The sequence below is a fragment of the Vulpes lagopus genome, chromosome 21 (assembly GCF_018345385.1).
Source record: "Vulpes lagopus strain Blue_001 chromosome 21, ASM1834538v1, whole genome shotgun sequence".
Taxonomy (NCBI): Eukaryota; Metazoa; Chordata; class Mammalia; order Carnivora; family Canidae; genus Vulpes; species Vulpes lagopus.
Genome location: NC_054844.1, coordinates 10,447,466 through 10,455,401, shown reverse-complemented (window position 1 = coordinate 10,455,401; position 7,936 = coordinate 10,447,466).

The window sequence follows — 7,936 nt, the reverse complement described above, 5'->3', positions numbered from 1 at the left end:
TTGAATGACTATGAGAAATCTATTCTTTTTAATGATCACCAATGCTTCTAAATATTTCAATATTATGAACTGGAGCTTTTCTTGTAATGCATGCATTTAGAATGTAGAATGCCTATTCTGTGTTTCTCAAAGTAAAAATAACATACTAATTGTAGAAAATAAACATATATTTTATTGAGAAATACACACTACTTCTTGAGATTGGCTAAATGAAATATGGTTAAGAGTGGTGAAGTTTGGTCCTTTAAGCTTTTGAACTGATTTCCCCTCAAATCCTCATGATATTATTAATTGATACTGGAAAATCAATTTGATCCCAGAGTATTCTAATCTTAAAAAAATACACCAAGTTTCAAAGAGAAAAAAATTATTACAAGGATTAATTCATTTTGTTAGGTACTAGAACACCACAGGAGAGCAATTGTTGCCCAATTACAAGAATCCAAAGAGATACATAATGATTTTCATAGTTCTGATATTAGTACAGTTTATATTTTGTTTCTACCTACTATGTACAAAAGTATAGTAGAGGGATATGAATTATAGAAATCAGATAATAGATGTTAATAAGTAATGATTATGAGAGTATTCCTTTTAATGCAATATGAAGAAATCCTCATTTAAAAATCATCATATCCATTGTTACCAATTGCCACAAATTCCCTCCTGCTACAACATAATAAGAGATAAATCATTATACAATTCCCAAAACGTGGTTTTGTCAGTGACTCAAAGGACCTGTAGAGGTGGACATTCTTGTGTATTTACTTTATATGGGCAAATAAATTGGGGTATGAAAGCCTGCTCTTCCAGGAATGTGTGTGTGTTTTGTTTTATTTTTGCTCACTTGTGAAGGTGTACGGATGTTGTATACACCTGTGTATAAATAAGCAAGTTGTAAATTTGCATGTTTTAATGTTCAAAGCTTTTTTGGGTAATATTTCATAATCTTTCTTTAATTTATCATGGTGACTGTTGTCCAAAGGAGAGGATGACGTAGTCCAATAATTGCTATTACATGAGCATAGAAAGAAAACCATGGAAACAGAGTTTGTTGTCCTGTGCTTCAAAGAACTCTAACCTACTCTACATAGATGATAAAGAGGAAACAGTAAGATTTATAATGTTTCTAGATTTAATAAAAGCATATCAGTTAATGTTACATTTGTAGAGTTTTTCTATAGTTTTCTACATATTTCTAGTTTATTTTAAAGTCTGGCCTGCCTTTGGCCCAGGGCGCGATCCTGGAGATCTAGGATTGAATCCCACGTCTGGTTCCCGGTGCATGGAGCCTTCTTCTCCCTCTGCCTGTGTCTCTGCCTCTCTCTTTCTCTCTGTGTGACTATCATAAATAAATAAAAAAAAAAATAAAAAAAATTTAAAGTCTGTTAATAGGGATCCCTGGGTGGTGCAGTGGTTTGGCGCCTGCCTTTGGCCCAGGGCATGATCCTGGAGACCCGGGATCGAATCCCACGTCGGGCTCCTGGTGCATGGAGCCTGCTTCTCCCTCTGCCTGTGTCTCTGCCTCTCTCTCTCTCTGTGTAACTATCATAAATAAATAAAGAAAAAAAATATTAAAAAAAATAAAGTCTGTTAATATTCAAAAATTTAGACTCAACGATTTTTTATATATTTTATACCTTCAATACACATTTGATAATTTCTAGTTCTTGATTTTCATAGAAAACCATGGTTCAAAAAGAAAACCAGGGAGGGAGGGGCAAGATGGTGGGGGTAGGGTCCCCAAATCACCTGTCCCCACCAAATTACCTAGATAACCTTCAAATCATCCTGAAAATCTACGAATTCGGCCTGACATTTAAAGAAAGACCAGCTGGAATGCTACAGAGAGAAGAGTTCGCGCTTCTATCAAGGTAGGAAGACGGGGAAAAAGAAATAAAGACACAAAAGGCCTCCAAGGGGGAGGGGCCCCGCGAGGAGCCGGGCTGAGGCCGGGGCGAGTGTCCCCAGGACAGGAGAGCCCCGTCCCGGAGGAGCAGGAGCTGCACCGACCTTCCCCGCGGAAAGGGGCTCGCAGGGAGTTAGAGCAGGACCCAGGAGGGCGGGGATACCCTCGGGATCCCGGGGACACTAACAGGCACCTGCGCCCAGGAGAGTGGGCAGAGCTCCCTAAGGGCTGCAGCGCACGGCGGGACCCGGAGCAGCTCGGAGGGGCTCGGGCGGCGGCTCCACGGAGGGGGCTGCGGGGCGGGAGCGCGAATCCAACAGCGCAGGCCCTGGGGCACAGCGCGCCGGGACACAGCCCAGGATCCAGCCTCCCCCGGGACAGGCAGAGGCCGGGAGGGCCCAGGACAGCGAGGACGCTCCTGCCCCGAGCTGAGCAGATCAGCGGCCCCGCCCCGGAGCCTCCAGGCCCTGCAGACGGAGAGCCCCAGAGCTACTGCGGGAGCTGACTCCAGGGCTCCAGAGCTGGCTCCGTCACTGGTGCTGTTAGTCCTGGGGCCTCACGGGGTAAACAACCCCCATGGAGTCCTGCACCAGGCAGGGGGCAGAGCAGCTCCCCCAAGTGCTAACACCTGAAAATCAGCACAGCAGGCCCCTCCCCCAGAAGACCAGCGAGACGGACCAGTTCCAGGGGAAGTCAAGGGACTTAAAGTATACAGAATCACAAGATACTGCCCCGTGTTTTTTTTTTTTTTTCTTCTTCTTCTTTCTTTTCTTTTTTCTTGTGATTTCTGATTGCTTCCCCCACCTTTTTTTTCACCTTTCTTTCTTTTTCTTTCTCTTTTTTCCTTTTTTTCTTCCTTTTTTCTTTTTTCTTTTTCTCTTTTCTTTCCTTCTCTCCTCTCTTTTCTCCTTTTCCCAATACAACTTGTTTTTGGCCACTCTGCAGTGAGCAAAAGGACTAGAAGGAAAACCTCACTTCAAAAGAAAGAATCAGAAACAGTCCTCTCTCCCACAGAGTTACAAAATCTGGATTACCATTCAATGTCAGAAAGCCAATTCAGAAGCACTATGATACAGCTACTGGTGGCTCTAGAAAAAAGCATAAAGGACTCAAGAGACTTAATGACTGCAGAATTTAGATCTAATCAGGCAGAAATTAAAAATCAATTGAATGAGATGCAATCCAAACTAGAAGTCCTAACAACGAGGGTTAAGGAGGTGGAAGAACGAGTGAGTGACATAGAAGGCAAGTTGATGGCAAAGAGGGAAACTGAGGAAAAAAAGAGACAAACAATTAAAAGACCATGAGGATAGATTAAGGGAAATAAACGACAGCCTGAAGAAGAAAAACCTACATTTAATTGGGGTTCCTGAGGGGCCGAAAGGGCCAGAGGGCCAGAATATGTATTTGAACAAATCCTAGCTGAAAACTTTCCTAATCTGGGAAGGGAAACAGGCATTCAGATCCAGGAAATAGAGAGATTTTCCCCCTAAAATCAATAAAAACCATTCAACACCTCAACATCTAATAGTTAAGCTTGCAAATTCCAAAGAAAAAGAGATGATCGTTAAAGCAGCAAGAGACAAGAAATCCCTGACTTTTATGGGGAGGAGTATGAGGGTAACAGCAGACCTCTCCACAGAGACTTGGCAGGCCAGGAGCGGCTGGCAGGATATATTCAGGGTCCTAAATGAGAAGAACATGCAACCAAGAATACTTTATCCAGCAAGGCTCTCATTCAAAATGGAAGGAGAGATAAAGAGCTTCCAAGACAGGCAGGAACTGAAAGAATATGTGATCTCCAAACCAGCTCTGCAAGAAATTTTAAGGGGGACTCTTAAAATTCCCCTTTAAGAAGAAGTTCAGTGGAACAATCCACAAAAACAAGGACTGAATACATATCATGATGACACTAAACTCATATCTTTCAATAGTAACTCTGAAGGTGAATGGGCTTAATGACCCCATCAAAAGGCGCAGGGTTTCAGACTGGATAAAAACGCAGGACCCATCTATTTGCTGTCTACAAGAGACTCATTTTAGACAGAAGAACACCTACAGCCTGAAAATAAAAGGTTGGAGAATCATTTACCATTCAAATGGTCCTCAAAAGAAAGCAGGGGTAGCCATCCTTATATCAGATAAACTAAAATTTACCCCAAAGACTATAGTGAGAGATGAAGAGGGACACTATATCATACTTAAAGGATCTATCCAACAAGAGGACTTAACAATCCTCAATATATATGCCCCGAATGTGGGAGCTGCCAAATAACTAAACCAATTAATAACCAAAGTGAAGAAATACTTAGATGATAATACACTTATACTTGGTGACTTCAAACTAGCTCTTTCTACACTCGATAGGTCTTCTAAGCACAACATCTCCAATGAAACGAGAGCCTTAAATGATACACTGGACCAGATGGATTTCACAGATATCTACAGAACTTTACATCCAAACTTAGCTGAATTCACATTCTTCTCAAGTGCACATGGAACTTTCTCCAGAAGAGACCACATACTGGGTCACAAATCGGGTCTGAACCGATACCAAAAGATTGGGATCATCCCCTGCATATTCTCAGACCATAATGCCTTGAAATTAGAACTAAATCATAACAAGAAGTTTGGAAGGACCTCAAACACGTGGAGGTTAGGACCATCCTGCTAAAAGATGAAAGGGTCAACCAGGAAATGAAGGAAGAACTAAAAAGATTCATGGAAATTAATGAGAATGAAGATACAACCGTTCAAAATCTTTGGGATGCAGTAAAAGCAGTCTTAAGGGGAAATACACTGCAATACAAGCATCCATTCAAAACCTGGAAAGAACTCAAATACAAAAGCTAAACTTACACATGAAGGAGCTAGAGAAAAAACATCAGATAGATCCTACACCCAGCCGAAGAAGAGAGTTAATTAATATTCGAGCCGAACTCAACGAAATCGAGACCAGAAGAACTGTGGAACAGATCAACAAAACCAGGAGTTGGTTCTTTGAAAGAATTAATAAGATAGATAAACAATTAGCCAGCCTTATTTAAAAGAAGAGAGAGAAGACTCAAATTAATAAAATCATGAATGAGAAAGGAGAGATCACTACCAACACCAAGGAAATACAAACGATTTTAAAAACATATTATGAACAGCTATATGCCAATAAATTAGGCAATCTAGAAAAAATGGACGCATTCCTGGAAAGCCATAAACTACCAAAACTGGACCAGAAAGAAATAGAAAACCTGAACAGGCCAATAGCCAGGGAGGAAATTGAAGCAGTCATCAAAAACCTCCCAAGACACAAGAATCCAGGGCCAGATGGCTTCCCAGGGGAATCTATCAAACGTTTAAAGAAGAAACCATACCTATTTTAGTAAAGCTGTTTGGAAAGATAGAAAGAGATGGAGTACTTCCAAATTCATTCTATGAGGCTGGCATCACCTTAATTCCAAAACCAGACAAAGACCCCACAAAAAAGGAGAATTACAGACCAATATCCCTGATGAACATGGATGCAAAAATTCTCAACAAGATACTAGCCAATCGGATCCAACAGCACATTAAGAAGATTATTCACTATGACCAAGAAGATTTATCCCCGGGACACAAGGCTGGTTCAACACTTGTTAAACAATCAATGTGATTCATCATATCAGCAAGAGAAAAACCAAGAACCATATGTTCCTCTCATTAGACGCAGAGAAAGCATTTGACAAAATACAGCATCCATTCCTGATCAAAACCCTTCAGAGTGTTGGGATAGAGGGAACTTTCCTCGACATCTTAAAAACCATCTACGAAAAGCCCACAGCAAATATCATTCTCAATGGGGAAGCACTGGGAGCCTTTCCCCTAAGATTAGGAACAAGACAGGGATGTCCACTCTCACCACTGCTATTCAACATAGTACTGGAAGTCCTCGCCTCAGCAATCAGACAACAAAAAGACTTTAAAGGCATTCAAATTGGCAAAGAAGAAGTCAAACTCTCCCTCTTTGCCGATGACATGATACTCTACATATAAAACCCAAAAGCCTCCACCCCAAGATTGCTGGAACTCATACAGCAATTTGGTAGCGTGGCAGGATACAAAATCAATGCCCAGAAATCAGTGGCATTTCTTTTTTTTTTTTAGTCTTTTTATTTATTTATTTTTTATTTATGATAGTCACACACAGAGAGAGAGAGAGAGAGAGAGAGAGAGAGAGAGAGAGAGAGGCAGAGACACAGGCAGAGGGAGAAGCAGGCTCCATGCACCGGGTGCCCGACGTGGGATTCGATCCCGGGTCTCCAGGATCGCGCCCTGGGCCAAAGGCAGGCGCTAAACCACTGCACCTCCCAGGGATCCCAATCAGTGGCATTTCTATACACTAACAATGAGACTGAAGAAAGAACATGAAGGGGGGGTCAATCCCATTTACAATTGCACCCAAAAGCATAAGATACCTAGGAATAAACCTAACCAAAGAGGTAAAGGATCTATACCCTAAAAACTATAGAACACTTCTGAAAGAAATTGAGGAAGACACAAAGAGATGGAAAAATATTCCGTGCTCATAGATTGGCAGAATTAATATTGTGAAAATGTCAATGTGTCCCCGGGCAATATACACGTTTAATGCAATCCCTATCAAAAGACCATGGATTTTCTTCAGAGAGTTAGAACAAATTATTTTAAGATTTGTGTGGAATCAGAAAAGACCCCGAATAGCCAGGGGGAATTTTAAAAAAGAAAACCATAGCTGGGGGCATCACAATGCCAGATTTCAGGTTGCACTACAAAGCTGTGGTCATCAAGACAGTGTGGTACTGGCACAAAAACAGACAATGGAACAGAATAGAGAACCCAGAAGTGGACCCTCAACTTTATGGTCAACTAATATTCGATAAAGGAGGAAAGACTATCCATTGGAAGAAAGACAGTCTCTTCAATAAATGGTGCTGGGAAAAGTGGACATCCACATGCAGAAGAATGAAACTAGACCACTCTCTTGCACCATACACAAAGGTAAACTCAAAATGGATGAAAGATCTGCCTGTGAGACAAGATTCCATCAAAATCCTAGAGGAGAACACAGGCAACACCCTTTTTGAGCTCGGCCACAGTAACTTCTTGCAAGATACATCCATGAAGGCAAAAGAAACAAAAGCAAAAATGAACTATTGGGACTTCATCAAGATAAGAAGCTTTTGCACAGCAAAGGTTACAGTCAACAAAACTCAAAGACAACCTACAGAATGGGAGAAGATATTTGCAAATGACATATCAGATAAAGGGCTAGTTTCCAAGATCTATAAAGAACTTATTAAACTCAACAGCAAAGAAACAAACAATCCAATCATGAAATGGGCAAAAGACGTGAACAGAAATCTCACAGAGGAAGACATAGACATGGCCAACATGCACATGAGAAAATGCTCTGCATCACTTGCCATCAGGGAAATACAAATCAAAGCCACAATGAGATACCACCTCACACCAGTGAGAATGTGGACCATTAACAAGGCAGGAAACCACAAATGTTGGAGAGGATGTGGAGAAAAGGGAACCCTCTTACACTGTTGGTGGGAATGTGAACTGGTGCAGCCACTCTGGAAAACTGTGTGGAGGTTCCTCAAAGAGTTAAAAATAAACCTGCCGTAGGACCCAACAATTGCACTGTTGGGGATTTACCCCAAACATTCAGATGCAGTGAAACACCGGGACACCTGCACACCAATGTTTCTAGCAGCAATGTCCACTATAGCCAAACTGTGGAAGGAGCCTCGGTGTCCATCGAAAGTTGAATGGATAAAGAAGATGTGGTTTATGTATACAATGGAATATTACTCAGCAATTAGAAACGACAAATACCCACCATTTCCTTCAACATGGATGGAACTGGAGGGTATTATCCTGAGCGAAGTAAGTCAATCGGAGAGGGACAAACACTGTATGTTCTCATTCATTTGGGGAATATAAATAATAGTGAAAGGGAATATAGGGGAAGGGAGAAGAAATGTGTGGGAAATATCAGAAAGGGAG